The sequence below is a fragment of the Carcharodon carcharias genome, chromosome 18 (genome assembly GCF_017639515.1).
Source record: "Carcharodon carcharias isolate sCarCar2 chromosome 18, sCarCar2.pri, whole genome shotgun sequence".
NCBI lineage: Eukaryota > Metazoa > Chordata > Chondrichthyes > Lamniformes > Lamnidae > Carcharodon > Carcharodon carcharias.
In genome coordinates this window covers 38,871,345-38,893,398 of record NC_054484.1, presented here as the reverse complement: position 1 = coordinate 38,893,398, position 22,054 = coordinate 38,871,345, and the positions used below count along the sequence as shown (strand labels likewise).

General features: G+C 42.5%; 1 protein-coding gene across 10 annotated transcripts in view; it reads right to left on the bottom strand.

Annotated features, from left to right (window-relative positions):
- The window catches only part of LOC121290509 (HMG box transcription factor BBX), a 204,268-nt gene extending 184,629 nt beyond the window's left edge, over positions 1-19,639 (bottom strand). For 5 of the 10 annotated variants that reach the window (XM_041210947.1, XM_041210951.1, XM_041210952.1 and 2 more), the window contains exons 1-2: positions 19,356-19,639; positions 17,164-17,293 (exon numbers count right to left, since the gene is read on the bottom strand). The gene's annotated coding sequence lies outside the window, so the exon portion shown is untranslated. Of the gene's footprint in view, positions 1-17,163; positions 17,294-17,791; positions 17,819-18,573; positions 18,716-19,355 lie in introns of those variants that run through there. The other 5 variants (XM_041210949.1, XM_041210948.1, XM_041210953.1 and 2 more) reach the window with 3 other exon arrangements.
- Positions 19,640-22,054: the final 2,415 nt, after the last annotated feature.

Sequence of the window (22,054 nt, the reverse complement as noted above, 5' to 3'; positions counted from 1 at the left end):
CTGGCCTACCCTCACAACTGAGTGATTATGTTCTTACGTACGTGCAATCTATCACAAAAATAAATTAGCCATTTGGATGAAATTTAAGTATCCAATTTATAAACCCTTAACAATATACTGCAATTTGACACAAAATATTGTGATCAATCTTAAATCAGAGCTCAGTATGTGGTGCTGAACAGCACTGGGCCCTCTGCATTATGTAATTCACCCAGTGACAGTGACATCAGGCATCACTCAGTGGCAAGTCATTCATGCATGGACCATTCTACCAACACATGAGAAGTTTCATGCATAGGCATTTTACAAAGTGCCTCCAGTTAGGACATGTACTTCAGGTACAGCGAGTACATTCTTTGTTTCAATTTCAATGAGTATGGCAGCAAATATGGCCTTAATTTCATCCAGACAGAACTGCAGTTACAGACGGCCATATTTAGTTTTGGTGCTTTTGGTCCCTCATTAGCATCAAAACCAATTAGGAATGTTGCATCTTTGTTCAAAAAAAGTATATGGATGAACCCAGCAACTAATGGTCAGTTAACCAGCTATGGGAAAGATTTTAGAAATAATAATTCATGACAATATTAACAGTCATTTGGACAACTGTAGATTAATTATAAGTAAAGTCAGCAATTTGTTAAAGAAAAATCATGTTTATCTAAATTGATTAAGTTTTTCATGAGATAACAAAGAGTTGATGAGGGTAATGCAGTTGATACAGTGTATATGGACATCTAAAAGGCATTTGATAAAGTACCACATAATAGACTTGCCAGCAAAGTTGAAGCCCATGGAATAAAAGGGACAGAGGCAGCAAGGATACAACGTTGGTTGAGTGACAGGAAACAAGAGGGTGGTAGTGAATGGTTGTTTTTCAGATGAAACCTAGATGTGCAGGGCATAATTTCAAAATTTGAAGATGACACAAATCTTGGAAGTATTGCGAACCATGAGGAGAATGATGATAGACTTCTAGAAGGCATAGACAGGCTGGTGAAATGTGTGGACAGGTAACAGATGAAATTTAATGCAGGGAAGTGTGAAGTGACATATTTTGGGAGAAAGTACAAGAGGCAACACAAAATAAAGGGTACAATTCTAAAGGCAGTGCAGGCACAGAGAGACCTGGGGGATTTCCGTGCATAAATCATTGAAGGTTGCAGGACAGGCTGAGAAAGTGGCTAAAAAGGCATGTAGGATCCTGGGTTTTATAAATAGAGGTATAAAGTACTAAATTAAGGAAGTTATGGTGAACCTTTATAAAACACTGAATCGGTCTCAAGTGGAGGACGGTGTCCAATTCTGGGCACCACGCTTTAGGAAGGTTGTAAAGGCTTTAGAAAGGGTGCAGAAAAGATTTATGAGAACAGTTCCAAAGACAAGGAACTTCAGTTACATGGATAAATTGGAGAAAAGGGTTGTGAAGAGAATGTTGAGAGAAGATTTGAAAAAGGAGTTCAAAATCACGAGGGATCCAGACAGTGTAGATAGAGAGAAACTGCTCCCACTGACAGATGGATCAAGAACCAGGAGGGCACTAATTTAAAGCAACTAATGGCGACATGAGGAAACTATTTTTTCTTATGCAGCAAGCAACCGGGAATGCACTCTGTATGATGCAGACAGATTCAATGGTGACTTCCAAAAGGGAATTGGATCATTATCTGAAGAGAGAAATTTTGCAGGCCTATGGAGAAAGGATGTGGGAGTGTGATGAGCTGAGTTGGCTTGCAGTGAGCCAGCATGGACACAACAGGCTAAATGGCCTCCCTCTGTTCCTTAATCCTGCTATGATTCTATGATTTTGCAATTTTAAAATTAGAGCATTAGTGTTTCGAAGTGAAACCTAGAGCAATTTTTCCATGACAAAGGGTAATGGAAATGTGAAATTCTCTCCCCTAAAAGGCTGTGGTAGCTGGGTCAACTGAAATTTGAGGCTGGAATTGGTAGATTTTTTATTAGATAAGAGTATCAAGCGATATGATCAAAGGTTGGTAAGTGGAGTTGAGGTACATAATCTATCCATGATCTAACTGAATAGCAAAACAGGCTCGAGTGGCTGACTGGGCTACTCCTGCTGCTATGTAGTATGGTCCATCATTGACAAAAAGGTTTGTTATTTCAGTTCCATTTCTGTTATACAATGCATTACAAAAGAAGTGGTCAGAAACTACAAGTTAATGAACCATGTAAATACCAGTTAAACTCGTACTGTACATATGTTTATACTAACTGCACACTTCTGAACAGTTTAAATCCCCAATACGTACATATTTCTGCTGAAAAACAAGTTCACATAAAAACTGACATAACTGAAGTGTTAGGTCTAGAATGCTGGAACAGGTTAGTTTGCTGTTTCCACAAAAACCAAAATCACAATGTAATGGAAACCTCATTCATCATTATCAGTTTTATAACAATGCAAAACTCCAGAACATACCTGGCCCGGTGACATTACGAGGAATTACTCCAGGCTCCAATAAAGATATACACATCTATGCAAATCATGTTCATATTAAGAGCATATTTAGACTTTGCTAAACTATATAAACTTATGCATGCAACTTGTGTGCTGCAATAAATGCATGTTCAAAGCATTCCCCATGTTGCCCTGTATCCTACACGGGTTAAATATTAGTAAATTGATTTCCTCCCACAATAGAAACCAGGCTTCTACCAGGGTGCATTTGCCAAGCCCTGTGATGATACAGAATTGGCGACGGGGTCAAGGCTATGAACCTGGGAGTCCCTAGTAAAGAATCTGCACACAGGCAACAGATACATGGAAGGTCGTTGGACATTTATGTTAGGACAGGGGAGTCTTTGGGCAGCAGCATCAGTGACTGAGCAGTCTTCTTCAGGGTGCCCTCTACTCACTCAAATGGAGCATGGACGGGGCTAGAAAAGGTGCCCCAAAAATAGGCTGATCCACTTTCTCCTGGCTGGGGAACCACACCCTGCGGTGTCACCATATTTGTGGTCAAAGAAAGAAAAAAACTTTAAATTTTGCTACTTGTAATGTTAGAACACTAATGGGTAAACTCAAGAGTGACCATCTGGAAAGAAGAACTACAATCATATCATGTAAGTTAGGTTCTAAATTGACATCACCGCCCTCGGTGAGACGCACCTTCCTCTGGAGGGGCAGCTGAAGAACAAGCACTTTCTACTGGAAAGGAAAGGCTGATAGCAACCCTTGTGTCCACGGAGTTGGTTTCGCCATCCGGAATAGGATCTTGGATACACTACCAGAACTCCCCAGTTGTGTAAATGAAAGACTCATGACACTTCATCCACAGCTCAGCTGTAACCAATGTGCCATCAGCATTTATGCCCAGGCCCTTGACTTCAGTGAGGGTGTTAAGAAAAAGTTCTATTCTGACCTTGATGAAGTCCTCACTACCATCCCTAAAAAAGAAAGAAGAAAAGATCATCCTTCTGGGGAACCCAAGTGCCAGGTTTGGTCATGAATCCGATGCCCAGAGTGGAACCATTGGGAAAAACAGAGTAAGAAAAGCCAATGCAAATGGAATTCTCCTACTGACAAAGTATGCTCAGCTTAACCTCATTATAATATACACCCTCTTCCACCAGAAGGACAAATACAAAACCACATGGAGGCATCCTAGCTCAAAGCACTGGCGCCTCCTGGATTATATAATTGCTCAGGTCAAAGATCTAAGTGATGTCTGTATCACTTGATCCATGCCGTGGACTGATGCCTACTCAACTGATCTTAAATTGTTCAATTGGTGATGAACATCCATCTAGCACCAAGACATTGCAAGGCCCAAAAGTCCAAGAGGAAGAATTCCAGAACAGTGGGATAAAATAAAGTTATTTGCACTAGACTGTTCGAGCATTGTCATCACCAGGCCTGGTTCGATGAAAATGATGCTGAAATATGTGACCTCCTAGAACAAATGTGAGCAGCCTTCATTGCTTGACAGAACAATTCAAAGTTGCAAGTCAAGAAGGCAGCATTCCAACAGCTCAAGGCTGACACACAATGACAAATCTGGAAAATAAAGGAAAGGTGATGGTAAAAGAAAGCTCAAGAGATCCAACAATGCACCGACTATTATGACATGTAAAGCTTTTTTTGAAGCCACCAGGGCAATCTACAGGCCATGGTCAAATGGACAAAATCCATTTTGCTCGCTGGATGGTGTTTCTCTTCACAAAGGATGACAATTACATCTGTCAACGCTGAAAAGAACATTTTCAACAATTCCTAACCATGAATCCACAATGGCAGCTGATTCTCTCCATGCCTTCCCCCAGTACCCTGTGGTAGAATCCATGGGAGAACCAGCATCATTAGGGGAACTGCAACAAACAATCGGATGAAAAACAATAAAGCCTGTAGCCCCAATAATATTCCAGATGAGGTCTTCAAAGCTGGTGGGATTTTGCTCATATTAAGATGCCATGCACTCATCCTACGAGCTTGGAAAAAAATAACTTCTACCTGACTTCTAGAATGCAACAATTTAACAACGTTCAAGAAGGGGAATAAGTCATGCTACAGAAACTATTGAGGTATTTCCTTCTTGTCCATAGCAGGAAATTTCCTGACATGCATTCCCCTGAATCAGCGAGATCCTGTGGCTGAGGAAATTCTCCCAGAGACAGTGTGGATTCAGACCTCCCAGACAAAACCAAGCAAAACATTGAGAACACCATTAGGAACTCTGCATTGCATTCATTAACCTGACCAAAGTACTTGACTCAATAAATCACACGATTCTAGGGATTGTGCTCCAAAGATTTGGATGTCCTATAAACTTCATCACAAACCTACAACTGCTTCAGGATCATATGACACAACTGTCGAGTGGGAGTTCTGAAACAGGCACCTTCAAAATCTGGATCGGGGTCAAGCAAGGCTCTGTGATAGCCCCCATGCTATTTACAATCTACTTGACAGTGGCGATTCACTTCATCAAAGATCAAGTGCCCTCTGGTGTCAGTATTAAATACCTCCTGGAGGGAAAATTCTTTAACCTCAGTCACCTCCATGCCAAAACTAAGCTGACCACCTTGGACATACATGGTCTACAGTTTGCAGATCACTGTAGTGTCACTGCCAACTCTACACCAGATTTGCAAGCCAATCCCAATCTCTACAATTCTGCAGACATGAAACTCGGCCTGTCCTTGAATGTTGCTAAATCAAAACTCATACCAACCCATAACTGGTCAGCCAAATACTCCACGTCAATTAATGGTGAAGGAGACACTCTGGAGTAAATTGAGCACTTCCCATACCTAGGCAGCCACCCCTCTCAAAAATCAACCATTGACAAGGAGATCCAACACCGAATTGGCTGCACCAGCTCAGCTTTCTGCAATCTACAGCAGCGAGAGTTTGACAAAAAAAGACCTCCGCAAATAAACAAAAGTCCTAGCACACGGAGCAGCTGTCATCACCACACTTTTTTTTATTCATTTACAGGATGTGGGCATTGCTGACTACACCAGCATTTATTGCCCATCCCTAATTTGCCCTTGAACAGTGTGAAGGCGAGCTGCCTTCTTCAATTGCAGCAGTCCATGTGGTGTAGTACACCCACAGTGCTGTTAGGAAGGGAGTTCCAGGATTTTGCCCCAGCGACAGTGAAGGAACAGCGATATATTTCCAAGTCAGAATGGTGAGTGGCTTGGAGGGGCACTTCCAGGTGGTGGTGTTCCCATGTGTCTGTAGCCATTGTCCTACTAGATGGTAGTGTCCTGGGTTTGGAAGGTGCTGTCTAAGGAGGCTTGGCAAGTTCCTGCAGTGCATCTTGTAGATGGAACACACTGCTGCCACTGTGTGTGTCTATGGCGGAGGGAGTGAATGTTTGTCGGTGGGATGCCACTCAAGCAGGCTGCTTAGTCCTGGATGTGTCAAGCTTCTTGAGTGTTGTTGGTGCTGCACTCATCCAGGCAAGTGGAGAATATTCTATCACACTCCTGACCTGTGCCTTGCAGATGGTGGACAGGCTTTGAGAAATCAGGAGGCGAGTTACTCACTGCAGGATTCCTAGCCTCTGACCTGCTCCTGTAGCCACAGTATTTATGTGGCTAGTCCAGTTCAGTTGCTGGTCAATGGTAACCCCCAGGATGTTGATAGTGAAGGATTCAGCAATGCTAATGCCACTGAATGTCAAGGGGCAATGGTTTGATTCTCTCTTGTTGGAGATGGTCATTATCGGGCACTTGTGTGACACAAATGTTACTTATCATTTGTCAGCCAAAGCCTGGATATTGTCCAGGTCTTGCTGTATTTGGACATGAACTGTTTCAGTATCTGAGTAGCCATGAACAGTGCTGAACATTGTGCAAGCATCAGCAAACATCCCCACTTCTAATGAAGCAGCTGAAGATGGTTGAGCTTAGGACTCCACCCTAAGGAACTCCTGTAGCGATGCCCTGGAACCAAGATGACTGACCTTCAATAACCACAGCCAGCTTCCTTTGTGCTAGGTATGACTCCATCCAGTGGAGAGTTTTCCCCCTGATTCGCATTGACTCCAGTTGTACTAGGGCTCCTTGATGCCACACTTAGTTAAATGTGGCCTTGATGTCAAGGACAGTCACTCTCACCTCGGGAGTTCAGGTCTTTTGTCCACATTTAAACCAAGGCTTTGATCAGGAATTGAGTTGAGTGGCCCTGGCGGAACCCAAACTGAGCACCAGTGAGTAGGCTATTGCTAAGCAAGTGCCACTTGATGGCACTGTTGATGACCCCTTCTGTTACTTTACTGATGATGGAGAGTAGACTGATGGGGCGGTGATTAGCCAGGTTGGATTTGTCCTGCTTTTTGATTACAGGACATACCTGGGCAATTTTCCACATTTCCTAGTGGATGCCAGTGTTGTAGCTGCACTGGAACAGCTTGGCTAGGAGCGTAGCAAGTTCTGGAGCACAAGTCTTCAGTGCTATTCCCAGAATATTATCAGGGCCCATAGCCTTTGTAGTATCCAGTACCTTCAGCTGTTTCCCAATTTCACATGGAGTGAATTGATTTGGCTGAAGATTGGCACCTGTGATGCGGGGGACCTCCTGAGGAAACCAAGATGGATCATCCACTCGGCACTTCTGGCTGCAGATTGTTGCAAATGCTTCAGCCTTATCTTTTGCACTGATGTGCTGAGCTCCTCCATCATTGAGGATGGGGACGTTAGTGGAGCGTCCTCCTCCAGTGAGTTGTTTAATTGTCCACCACCATTCTCAACTGGATGTGGCAGGACTGCAGAGTTAGATCTGATCCATTGGTTGTGGAATCGCTTAGCTCTGTCTATCACTTGTTGCTTATGCTGCTTGGAATGCAAGTAGCCCTCTGTTGTCGCTCCAACAGGTTGACACCTCATTTTTAGGTATGCCTGGTGCTGCTCCTGACACCCTCCTGCACTCTTCATTGAACCAGGCTTGGTGGCAATGGTAGAGTGGGGGATATGCTGAGCCATGTGGTTACAGATTGAGACTGAGTACAACTTTGCTGCTGCCAATGGCTCATAGCTCCCCATGGATTCCCAGTCTTGAGTTGCTAGATCAGTTCAAGATCTATCCCATTTAACATGGTGGTGTTGCCATACAACAAGGTGCATCTGCAGCAGGCAGGTTGGTGAGGATGAGGTCAAGTATTTTTTTTCCCTCTTGTTGGTCCCCTTGCCACCTGCCACAGACCCAATCTAGCAGCTATGTCCTTTAGGACTCGGCCAGCTTGGTCAGCGGTGCTACCAAGCCATCCTTGGTAATGGACATTGAAATCCCCCACCTAGAGTACATTCTGTGCCCTAGCCACCTAGTCCTCCAAGTGGTGTTCAACACGGTGGAGCACTGATTCATCAGCTGAGGGGGGACGGTACGTGGTCATCATGCTCATGTTTGGCCTGATGCCATGAGACTTCATGGAGTCCAGAGTCAATGTTGAGAACCCTCAGGGCAACACCTCTGGAGAGTCTGTCATGTCAGGGGGGCAGGACATACCCAGGTATGGTGATGGTGATTTCTGGGGCATTGTCTGTAAGGAATGATTCTGTGAATATGACTATGTCGCTGTTGCTTAACTAGTCCATGAGACAAGCCTCCAGCTATTAGCAAGAAGAACTTGGCAGGTTCGACAGCGCTGAGTTTTCCATTGTCATTTCCGGTCCCTAGGTCGATGCCGGGTGGTCCCCCTGGTTGGGATACAACTGAGTGACTTGCTAGGCCATTTCAGGGTGCATTTAACAATGAACCACGTTGCTGTGGACCTTGAGTCACATATAGGCCAGACCAAGTAAGGATGGCAGATCTTCTGAAGGGCACGAGTGAACCAGATGGGTTTTTACAACAATCAACAATGATTTCATGGTCATCGTTAGACTCCTAATTCCAGACTTTTATTGAATTCAAATTTCACCATCTGCTGTGGTGGGATTCGAACCTGGCTTCCCAGACTATTACCCTGGGTCTCTGTATTGCAAGTCCAATGACAATATAAGCACGCCACCACCTCCCCTGTACTGCGGTGAGAACTGGACTGTATGTCAACGACACAGAGGTAGTCCATCAGCATTGCCTCCGCCACATCCTCCAGATTCAATGGGAGGGCCATCAAACAAATGCTATTGTACTTCCTAAGGCCAGCTTCACAACCATTCAGGCAAAACTCCTGCAAAACCAACTTTGATGGACTGGGCACTTTGGCAGAATAGCTAAAAAGCATCTCCAATGACAGGTCCCGTTTTCTCAACTCTCCAATAGCCAGTGTTCCGGGGAGGACAAAGAAAAGTCTTCAAAGACATCTAAAACTCTCCTTAAAAAACAGCAGCATCGACATTAATGACTGGGAAGAGCTTGCTACCAATTGTTCAAAACGGTGTCAACTTTGAACTTGTCCATCAAGCTCCATCAAGCAGAGTAGCAACAGAGAGGAAAGGAAAAAGAAGCAAATCCTGCACTCCGAATTGCACTACCTTGTGGAACGTCCTACCCCAGGTGCCCGGTGATCTGTGGATTGAGAATAGGCCTGTTCAGTCACAAGACTACCCATGACCCATGAAGACCCAACTCATGATCCCGAGTAGACATGATCCTGAGTAGACATGATCCTAAGTAGACATGATCCTAAGTAGACATCACCCTCGAACCGAGAGACAGCTGACAACAGCGGTTTGTAAAACTCAGCTGCTTAACCAGCTGAATCATTTGGGGGAAACTTGTTTTATTTAAATTTCCAATAACCATCTTGGATAATCAGTGCACTTCGGTATGTGAGAATGAGGATTCCTATTACTGTCACTTTCAATTTGCCATCTTGCAAAAAGTGACAATGAATGCAGTGTGATAACAAGGGTTTTACTTCAATACATTTATGGTGATTCTGTTATTTTCCTCTGAGAAACATTTTTTTGGTCCACTGGCCACCAGACATAGGTAGGAATATATCGCCATACTTATGAATACTGAAAACAGCCTACAAAGAAATAATTAGAAATTCACTTTACTTGATGTTAGTGCTTCTCATATGGAGCCATTTCAACTAAATTAGAAAATTTAGGTACAAATTGAAAAAAGTCAATGCTAAAGGGTTCGCAATAAAAACTTAAAAGGAAGACTTGCATTTATCTAGTGCCTTTCAGAACCCAAGGACTTCTCAGAGCTTCTTACACCCAATGAAGAACTTATGAACTTTCATCACCGTTGTAATGCAGGAAACATGGCAGCCAATTTTCACACATCATGGTTCCAAAACAACAATGTGATAATGACCAGGTAATCTGTTTCAGTGACACTGGTTGAGAGTTAAAAATTGGCCACTACATGGAGGAGGAATCCCCTAGTCGAGTGCAAAATAGTGCCCCAGGATCTTTGCCCCCACCATCCCCAAGAAGTCAGATGGTACCTCAGTTTGGTATTTCTTCTGAAAGAGAATGAAAGACATGGACAATGCAGCACTCTTCAGTACTACATTGAAGTGTCAGCCTAGATCTTGTACTCAAGTGTAGCTAAAAGTTCTGCTCAAGCTTAAGCTATTGAAACTACAACTTGTACCAACACAGTGATAACCTTCACACATGGGGCAGTTGTTTGCAGGGTTAGTTTAGTACAGGTGGTAAAAGTTTGGAACTCCTTCTCAAACTGAAATTGATGCTACATAAATTGTTCATTTTAAAATCGGAGATTGATAGGTCTTTTTTATCCCTAAATATTAAAGGGTGTGAGGCAAAGGCAAGTATATGAAGTTAGGTTGGAGATCAGCCATGATCTCAGTGAATGGCAGAAGAGGCTCGAGGGGCTAAATGGTCAATTCCTGTTCTTGTATTCTTATATTTCAAGCCAAATGAGCCAGTGGCAGGACAAATCCTATCAACAGGACAGGTTGGCCAGTCAATCATTAATATAGAGTCTTGGGGTATTATAGGTCAACCCATACTAGGTTTTGGATTACAGAAAATCAACTTGGTCCCAATCTCCCATTGCTAGGCGTGCCTCTTGGGCCACACTCATCAACAACAAAATGCCCATTACCTTCCTCTCATCCCCAACAATTGTAGACTTTGGTTGGTTCTTAGACCTTTCAACTGAGCTCTTACTAGGCAAACAGCAAGTCATAGGCATTCCTCACAAGCACCACAGTGAGCATTAAAACTCACCATAAAATGGGTGAGCATACTGCCACCTGATCGCAGTATGGACACACATCATACGCCATCAAATGGAATTTCCACTAATTTGAGGAGTAACACTTCAGCAGCAATTTCTTACTTCTCTGCAACATAATGTAAGTAGGCACTGAAACCTGGATGTATCATGTACAACTGCAGGCTCATCCTCCAGATAACCTCATCCAATAGCTCATCGCAAACCACGGTTCTTTTTTCTCTCAGTTATACAATGAACATCTGCCTTCAGCTCAATAGGCAATGCAGAGTAACTCACATTGTGCCAGCCACTCCAATGTTTTAAACTTTTAAGTCCAACATCTCATACCAGCCATACTTAAGAAATTACTGAATCAAGTCTTCATGTAAGATACTTTCAGAAAGGAAAATGCCTGTCATGAGTCAACTTCCTATAAACAACAACTTGGTGTAAGATATGTACCTCCTACTTTTTTCCCCCTTTTGTCACTAATCCACATTAAGGATTGGTCCTGGATCTTGGACAAGGCCTTAGGCAGCATGCTTTTCCATGGCTAGGAGCTTAAACCATAAAGAACTGTCTGGAAACATATTATGTAAGCCAAAAGCTTAATTCACTCTGGGGTTTTCATATTATCAATGAGAGACAAGACAACAGTTGCCTTTGTTCAGGATTGCATGCAAAAGAACAACTACATCAAAGTTAAATTAGTTACCAGCAGAAACCCCAGATACTAATTTGAATCAACAATTGGGACAAAACCTCTTGCATCTTTCAATCATCACATCAGAATCTCTCCAGTCCTGTGCAAAACCATAAGACTAGAAACATGGCAGCATTCGCTACAATAGCTCACTGCTTAACAAGCGCACAAGGAAGTTCACCAACATGAAATTTGTGAAAAGCCAACGGTTCTTTCAGAAATGCCAAGACTGGACACTTCAAGGTCATTCTCTTTCAATTAGACCTAACATTATCAGTGAAGACCACTTCAAGCAGGATGTGTGAAAATGCATAATCTTACCTTAAAAGCATATTGATGCCCTTACCTAGATCTTGAAGCTGGGCTACATAATCCCAGATAAAGTCCAAAATTTGGACACATAGTTCTTTTCACCTTTTACAAGGGCTGCACAAAACATTAGGTTGAAAGCCTCACAGAAATGAATGAAAACAATGTAACTGAAGTTTGACAGTCATTTAATGCTTGATTTGTATAAAACTTGTATAAAATCATGACCATGCATTCTTCAGGAAAATAAGATCCACCGTTTTCCTTTTTATACAACATGGGCCTCAAACACATCTGATATACCTGCCAGAACATGTCACAAAAAAGCCAAGAGTCACTGAAATCAACAGAATTATTTGGTGATTTTAAATTTCTCTAGGATCCCCATCCTTGTAGATAGAACACGAAGGTACAAATACATCAGACAAATTATTTTTCCCTGGCTCCAGTTTGAGTTGCCAGTTCTTGGAAATAACTACTAGGATAGTTATCAATTTTTTCTCCTTCCCTACAACAGTTTTTTCAGAATTTAGCATAAATGCCACTTACACCTTCAGTGCTACCATAGCTAGGCAATGCAGTCTGGAATCCACCTTCTCAGAATGAACTGGTTCATTAAGACTATCTACTTGTGTAGTACACTCTGCAGATTTTTAGAGATGGGTCTCTACTCCAACCATTAAAATACCTTTAATTATTAACACTAGTCCAGCATGATTGACCACTTCTTTAGCCAATAGAAAAATAATTTAGAAACACTTAAGATGAACTACATTGCAGTTGAAACACAATTTTTTTTGTAGCTACAGTAGTTCTGGCAGCATTGGCATTTTCACGGAGCTGAGAAGACAGAGTGGTGCAACAAGAAAATAGCAATGATGTACCTATGTACTTGGAATAACTGATGCTATTAGAATAAAAGTAACATTACCAGGAAAACTAAATTATGGGTTCTTAAAATATATAATAGGATTACATAGGACATATGGCACAGAAACAAATAATTCGGCCCAAACAGTCCACGACAGTGTTCACGAACCTCTTCCCATCTTTCCTCATCAAAATCTACCATTCTAACCATCCATTCCTTTCTTCCACAAATGCTTGTACAGCTTGCTCTTAAATGTATCTTAACTACTCACTTCAGCCACTCCATTGTGATAGCAAGTTGCACATTCTCACCACTCTTTGGGTGAAGAAATTTCTTCTCAATTCCAACTTGGATTTCTGGTGACTGTCTAATATTGATGGCCTCAAGTTATGCTCTTCCCGACAAGTGGAAACATATTCTCTGCATCCAATCTATCAAAGCCTTTCATAATTTTAAAGACCGCCATTAGATCACTCCTCAACCTCCATTTTTCAAGAGAAAAAAAGAGACCCAGCCCCTCAATCGTTTCCTGCTGTGTATGCCTACATGTTTCTGGTGTCATCCTTGTAAATCTTCTCTGCACCCTCTCCAGTTACCTCTATATTCCTTTTCTAATATGGTGAGTAGAACTGCACGCATTATTCTCAATGTAAATACTAAACAAACAGGTAATAAATGACAGCAAGTCGATGCATTGCGTTAATCTCAGATGCCATTAATACAACTTTTAGGAAATACTAATAACAGTTCTTTGAGTATAGAATGCTCTTTAAAACTTTCAAAACATGCAGATGTTTTCACTCATGCAAGATCTTCAAAACTAATAGCTGAAGTTGTGATATCTTTGAGAAGAGAATCAAGTGGAATGTTTTAACATAGTGGTATATCTTAGTACACAAGGTCATTTTAGAGTCATAGAGTTCCACAGCACAAGAAAAGGCCCTTCAGCCCATCGAGTCTGCGCCAGTCAAACAAGTACCTAATATTTTAATCCCATTTTCCAGCACTAGGCCCATAGCCTTATATGCCATGGCATCATAAGTGCACATCCAAATACTTCTTAAATATTATGAGGGTTTCTGCCTCTACCACCCTTTCAGGTAATGAGTTCCAAATTCCCACCACCCTCTGGGTGAAACAATTCTTCCTCACATCCCCTCTAAACATCCTGCCCCCTACCTTAAATCTATGCCCCCTGGTTACTGATCCCTCCACCAACGGGAAAAGTTCCTTCCTGTCCACCCTATCTATGTCCCTCATAGTTTTATACCTCAATCATGTCCCCCCTCAATCGCCTCTGCTCCATGGAAAATAACCCCAGTCTATCCAATCTCTCCTCATAACTAAAACTCTCCAGCCCAGGCAACATCCTGGTAAATCTCCTCTGCACTCTCTCTAGTGCATCCTTCCTATAATGCAGATTCCAGAACTGCACACAATACCCTAGCTGTTGCCTAACCAGCGTTTTATACGGTTCCAGCATAACCGCCCTGCTCTTACATTCTATGCCTCGACTAATAAAGGCAAGTGTCCAATATGCCTTCTTCACCACTTTATCTACCTTTCCTGCTACCTTAAGGGATCAATGGACATGCACACCAAGGTCCCTCTGATCCTCGGTACTTCCCAGGGTCCTACTATTCATCGTGTATTCCCGCGCCTTCTTTGTCCTGCCCAAGTGCATCGTCTCACACTTATTCGGATTAAATTCCATTTGCCACTGATCAACCCATCTGACCAGTCTATCTATATCTTCCTGTAATCTAAAGCTATCCTCCTCACTATTTACCACCCCACCAATTTTCGTGTCATCCGCAAACTTACTGATCAACCCTCCTACATTCAAGTCTAAGTTCTTTATATATACCACAAACAGCAGGGGACCCAACACCGATCCCTGTGGAACCCCACTGGACACAGGCATCCAGTCACAAAAACTCGACCATCGCCCTATGGTTCCTGCCACTCAGCCAATTCTGGGTCCAAAGTGCCTTGGATCCAATGGGCTCTTACCTACGTTATCAATCTCCCATGCAGGGCCTTATCAAAAGCCTTGCTGAAGTCCAAGTAGACTACGTCAAATGCATTGCCCTCATCTACACACCTGGTCACCTCTTCGAAAAATTCAATCAAATTGGTCAGACATGACCTCCCCTTAACAAAACTATGTTGACTGTCCTTGATTAATCCCTTCCTCTCCAAGTTTAGATTAATTCTGTCCCTCAGAATTGCTTCCAATAGCTTCCCCACCACTGAGGTTAGACTGACTGGCCTGTAGTTCCCTGGTTTACCCCTTCCTCCCTTCTTGAATAACGTACCACGTTGGCTGTCCTCCCGTCCTCTGGCATCTCTCCTGTGGCCAGAGAGGTTTTGAAAATTATTGCCAGCGCCCCTGCTATCTCCTCCCTTGCCTCACTCAACAACCTGGGATACATTTCATCCTGGAGATTTATCTACTTTTAAGCCTGCCAGGCCACTTAGAACCTCCTCCCTTTCTATGCTAATTTCTTTAATTATATCACAGTCCTTCTGCCTGATTTCCATACCCATGCAGTCCCTCTCACTTGTGAACACCGACACAAAGTATTCACTTAGAACCCTACCTACGTCTTCTAGCTCCACACACAAATTACCACTATGGTCCTTAATGGACCCTTCTCTTTCCCTAGTTATCCTCTTACTCTTAATGTACTTGTAAAATAACTTTGGACTTTTTTTTATTTTACCTGCCAATATTTTTTCACGCCACCTTTTTGCTCTCCTAATTTCCTTTTTAAGTTCCCCCCTACACATTCTATACTCCTCCAGGGCTTCTGCTGTTTTGAGCCCTCGGTATCTGCCATAAGCCTCCCTTTTTCTCTTTATCCAATCATGTATACCCCTTGACATCCAGGGTTCCCTGGATTTGTTAGTCCCACCCTTTATCTTTACTGGAATATGTTGGCCCTGTACTCTCCCTATTTCCTTCTTGAATAAGTCCCACTGCTCTGACACAGATTTACCTAAAAGTGGCTGCTCCCAGTCCACTCTGGCCAAATCATATCTGATCTTATTAAAATCAGCCTTCCCCCAATTTAGAACTCTAATTTCTGGTCCATCCTTGTCCTTTTCCATAACAATCTTGAATCTATTGGAATTATGATCACTATCTGTAAAACGCTCCCCCACTGATACCTCTACCACTTGCCCGGCTTCATTCCCTAAAATTAAGTCCAGGACCGCCCCCTCTCTTGTAGGACCTTCTACGTACTGGCTTAAAAAGCTCTCTTGGATGCATTTTAAGAATTCTACTCCCTCTAAACCAATCACACTATGACTAACCCAGTTAATGCTGGGGAAGTTAAAATCCGTCACTATTACTACCTTATTACTTTTACACTTCTCTGAAATTTGCCTACATATCTGCTCTTCTATTTCTCTCTGACTGTTTGGGGACCTATAGTACACTCCCAGCAATGTGATTGTTCTGTTTTTGTTTTTAAGTTCTGCCCATATGGCTTCATTTGAGGAGCCTTGTAAGATGTCATCCCTCCTTACTGCTGTAATTGATTCCTTGATCAATATTGCAATACTCCCTCCTTCCCTATCTCACCTGAAGACCCTATATCCTGGAATATTGAGCTGCCAATCCTGCCCCTCTCTCAACCATGTCTCTGTGACAGCAATGACATCATACTTCCATATGGCAATTTGTGCCCTCAACTCATCTGCCATATTCATCAGACGCCTTGTATTAAAATAAATACCATCCAACTTTGCCAAGCTCCCTTGTGCCTTAACGGCCTATAATTTCTATGCCTTCCAGACTCACTTGCTCTCTCTTCTAATTTTGGCTGTGCATCTCCCCCTGCTGAACCTCCTCTCAGGATCCCATCCCCTGCCAAGTTAGTTTAAACCCTCCCCAACAGCACTAGCAAATCTCCCCACAAAGATGTTGGTCCCATTCCAGTTCAGGTGCATAATGTCCGCCTTGTATAGGTCCCACCGCCCCCAGAAACGGTCCCAATGTCCCAGAAATCTAAAGCCCTCCTGCACCCTCTCTCCAGCCACGCATTCATCTGGACTAACCTCCTATTTCTATTCTCACTAGCACGTGGCACCGGAAGTAATCCATCGATTACTACCTTTGAGACCCTGTTTTTTAATCTGCTTCCTAGCTCCCTAAATTCTGCTTGCAGGACCTCATCCCTCTTTCTACCTATGTCATTGGTACCAATATGTACCACAATCTCTAATGTGCACTTGAATTCCTTTTTTATTTCAGTTTAAATGTGCCACTGTCCTCCTAAAGCCACTGAGGTATCTGGAATACAATAAAATTGCATACTAAAAAGTATTGCAGAAAAGTTTAGAAATAAGGTATAGTTCACATCTTATTTAATAAAATAATGCACTGTCAAATTGCATCATTAATACTTCGATTATAAACTTCAAATCTGGCCAACTATTGTTCCAATTGGCAATTTTTGTGACTAATGGAGAAAGCCTGAAGTTCATGTCCCTCGTAAGGTAAACCACTATCACCTCACACACAAGTTATCACTTGTGGGTTAGATTATTTTCATCAATTGTGAAATTAAGTCCATTTTATAAACAGCCATTTTCGATTGCGAAGCCACCAGTTCCAATTACAAAATAGTTTACTTGATTCCTTTGCCTTACTTTTCTTCCAACAAGAACTCTTCACTTCCTTGATCTTCCGCTTATTATTCCATTCGAAGAACTGAAGTTTTGAAAACAAACAGTACACCCTGAGATTTCTGACATACTCATCTACACTCCAGTATCACACCTGTATTTAACAGAAATATGAATTAAAACTGTGAATTAAAGACTCCCAGTGCAAGCTATAAATGTCATAATGGGTTAACAATATTATTTGCACTTAGTTAAGAAGTCGAAGTGCGACGAATTTTGCTTCAGATCGACTCTAAATCTTGCATTAGCTATTGGCTCACTAGCCCCAGCCAGTAGCTACAGGACCTGTCAGCTCCATACGACAGTGCTATACATACTCGGCACATGGGACGTACACTACGCCTTACGTATTAAAATAGTAGAATATACTGTCATTTTACAGTTTTCGGCACTAAGAATGATTAGAAAGTGTAAAAAATCAATCAGTTTGTTAGATAGCAACACAGGTACATTCAACCCACACGTCAAAACACGGGGTGTTCCGGAAAAGGACTACTTGCAACACACACACACACACAGGGAAAAAATCTCTTTGATACAGGCAACTCGACAGAACCCAAATGCAACAAAAAAGTACAGTGACCGAAGTTACAATTTAAAGGCGATCGCCGTTCAGAAACGTTGTTCCGTTTTCCTCTAATCCCATCACACTATTTGCAGTGTAAAAGTAGGCCAAGCTCAAGTTTGCATCGCTGTGCAAAATGTCGATCTAAGGCTGACAAGACACAGAGAGAGAGAGTCCATCTTGCTTCGGGGAAACCAAGTGCAAAAACCTCACTCATACAGAGAGAGAGAGAGAGAGAGAGGGAGGGAGGGAGGGAGGGAGAAAGAGAGAGAAAGAAAGAGGGAGGGAGGATAAAAACTCCCCCAAAACAAGCTGCCATTTCAGTGCTGGTTACTCCATCCTGCTTCACCCAAACTCCCTCTTAGTTACAAGGTTAGATCTCTGGTGGATTATCACCAGGCCATTCAGTGATCTATCCCTGTATTTCTGTACACTAATAACGATTTGTTTTGGGTTATTTTGTTTTTTAAAAAGAGGAAAGGAAAAGAAGTGCCCTGGCCTGAGTGAGTCGCTTAAACGTGTCATTTGCAGGACACGGAATGGTTTCAGCTTCCACCTCCCCTCAGAGAGGAAAAAAAAGGAGGGGGGGGGGGGGGAGTCCCACTCAGCACCAGAATTATACTTCCTGAGAAAAAGTGCACTCGTTTAAAATAATAATAAATAAACAGCGATGTGTTTAAAGCTGTGGTATCGCAGCACCACTATATAATTAAACAGCAAATCTCGTATGAGGCGGTAATGGGATTTGATCAGAAAAGACAAGGGCAGAAAAAGCAGGTACAGAGGCTGCACGGTGTTTGTCTCTCTACCTTATTCATCCATCAGATTTCCTCCCTCTCTCTCTCTGAGTGGAGGTCACGGTGGTGCGGGTTGAAACTCTTGCAAAATGAGAGAGGTGGCTGCAGATTTCTGGATGTTAATCGGGTTTTTTCTCTCTCACTGAGAGACTTTCCTGTACTGAAGGAACCAGCTGATCCTTTCGCCGTTACAAACCGATCCCCTCTCTCTCTCTCTCTCTGATCCAGTTCCCCCCCCCCCCCCACCCCCCTCCCCTTCCTCCTTATTTATTCTGTTTGTTTTTTCATGACAGAAAACCGAAAGCGAAAAGCACGGTTTGAGCCCCGAGCCGATTCCTTTCACTCCACCATTACAGGGAGAGAGATGAGAAAACGGGGTTTAAAGGACTAGGCCTCTCTCTCTCTCTCTCTAAGTTATTGACAACATCACATTATTGTCCAGTATGGAGACAGCTCGTCGCCTGTAATCCCGGCATTTAACCCCCTTCCTCCTCCTCTCCCCAACATTTACCCATGGCCAAAGGCAGGGTTTATGTCAGCACAAATCCCACTTTGCCCTGACTGAGACACAATCCTCTCTCCCTCTGCCAACAGTTTCCTTTTATTATTCTCACTTGTCTACATTCTCTCTCTCTCTCTCTGTTATAACACTGGCCTAGCTCTGCTCTCTCTCTGGCCTACTTGGGTCTCTCACACACACGCAAACGCCACAAAATGATCAGTATTTCAAAAAGCCAGAGATAAACAATCAATGAAAAGTTTACAGTCACTGAAATGGTGGTTCTGGTACACACCTGGTGCCGGGGTCCCGTCCGTCCGGCGGCCCTTTTAAAGCCTCTCTCTCTCTCTCAGTCTGCTTCTCTCCCTCTCTCTCTCTTTAATGAGTGCTCTCTTCTCCCCCACCCCCGGCTCGGGGTGGCGTTGGGTGAGAGAAGTTGTATGTTTAAAAAGTCGCTGCTTGTTGTTCTGTTGCTGGTTGTTGTTGTGCAAGTGACAGTCAGGCGGATTGAAGGAGAAGTTGCTGCTGCTGCTGGCCCTCTCTCTCTCTCTCACTCTCTCTCACACTCCCTCTCTCTCCGGCTGTTTGGACGAGGGCGAGAAGCTGCCACTACAAGAGGGACCCTCATTGGTTGCCAGGCCCGAGCAAGAGCCGAGAGCAACCAAAGAGACAGACTGTAACAACTGGGAGAAACATACACTGTTTAACTAACCTTCTCTCGCTTATAAAAACATCTCTGTATAAATGTGTGCGCATACACAGCAAACCTGCATCTCTTTTTTTCCCCCTGTTGGTGTGACACACACACACACACATGCAGAAAGAACTGCCTTGTTACAAGAACTCGTTTTTAGTTTGTTTAAATGCGAACTACAGCAGCAGAAAAGGGAAGGGAGGGTTGAAAGAGAAACAGCCAGTCCAGAGGTACGTTGTTCACCTCCCCCCCCCCCCCCCCCCCCCCCAACGTACGGGATTTAATAAGATTTATATAAAATGTGTGCGAGAGATAGAAACAGACTCAGCTACTAGAATAGGAACTCGTCATCAGGCATATTGCATGCGGTTGAACTACAAGGGATCATAGCACGGGAAGGGAGCAAGCCACAGAGAAAGCATTGGGACACTTGCAACAGATGCAACATACAGTATGTAACTAGATCTCTGAAAAACCAATACAACCCAGACAAAGAACAATCTCTAAAACGGTGCAGCGAAAAGTAACAGAAACGTTTGGTGTTGCTGGTTTAAAGTAATCATCGGATGTATTGCATGCTGTATGGGAGAAAAGGTCAGGTTGCTTTATAAATCACATAGAAAGTAGCATTCTAAAACATGTTCAAAAGACAAATACTATGTAAGGGCTTAAAAAAGATGTGTTACATTTAATTACATCATTGTAATACCAGAAGACAGCAGCCAAAGAGAAAATATTACAACATTGGAACTGTGTAAACCCCATTTAGCTCAAGGAGAAACTAACATATGCTGTAAACTGCAAGAGTGTGTTCTGTCAAGCTTGTAGCAAGGTAGGCCTGAAGAATCCCTTTTTACAATGCTTGAAAGGATTTTTCCATTCAGTGTAAATGAAGAACATTGTACCAGGTAGAATTGTCAAGATATTTTCTCCATGTTGGCACTAAAATTAGGAAACTAATGTTGTAGCTATACAAATGTGTTTCATATTGATAGATTTTAGACCAGGTGGGAGCTTCCAGTGTTCAGAGAAATTAGTATCATGTTATCAAAGTAATGTCAATGAGAAGACTGAACATAATTTACTCATATCAATAAGAGATTGTGGCAATACAGTGAGAAAGTTTTACAGTATTTTTATTCATTCACGGGATGTGGGCTCTGCTGGCATTTATTGTCCATCCCTAGTTGCTCTTGAGAAGGTAGTGGTGAGCTGCCTTCTTGAACCGCTGCAGTCCATTGCAATGTAGGTACACCCATAGTGCTGTTAGGAAGTGAGTTCCAAAGGGAACATTGTTTTCACAAAAATGTCAGGAAAGCCTATTTTGAAACGAAAGAACCATGAATAATTTTCGACATGTTATAATAAAACACATAGTTCTATCGAGAATAAGATTGGGTTACATGCAAAAACTAATTTGCAAATCCTTTAAATAATTTTAAATACTTCCTATATCCAATCTTACCAAAGTAAACACAAAATAACCATCAAAATATGTTCCTTTCTGTATCTATTAACAAACAACTTACAGAAGAAAAACGCATTTTTTGGGAATATTGCCTATGTATGTGCAATATATTGTGGCAAATATTTATGAATTATAGAAACTTACAGTGAATAAGGAGGCCATTCAGTCTGTCATCCCTCTTTTGGATCTTTGAAAGAGGAGTTGTGCTTTGTTCAGATCCACGGTTTGTCTCTGGAACCCTGTAATTTCCACATCTCCAAGTACCTGCCCAACCCCCTTCTAAAAGGATTAATGGAATCAGCTTTGTCCAACTTTTCAAGTAGAGTATTCCAGATCCTGACAACTCTTCAGTGGAAAAAAAAACTCCTTATCTGCCCTCTGGAGCTCCTGCCAATGATTTTGAACCTATACACCCTAGTTATTAACCAACTCACAAGAGAGAATAATTTTTCTCTATCCACTTTATCAAAATTGCTCATGATCTTGAAAACCTGTATTTGATCAACTCTTAACTTTCACTATTCCAAGGAGAATAGTCCTAACTTTTCCAGCCTCCCCATATAACTGAAGCACCTCGTCCCTGGTAACGTCCTGGTAAATCTCCTCTATACCATTCCTAAGGTCTTTACATTGTTCCAGAGGTAGTACCCAGAATTGTTTACAGACTCCAGCTGAGGCCTAACCAGTGATTTATAAAGTTCAAGCACTATCTCTTTACCTTTATATTCTATTCTATCCATAGACTCAAGAAACCAATATACTTTTTTAACCACTTTATCCAGTTACCCTGTCACATTTAGGGATTTGTGTATGTTTTCACCTATACTTTTCA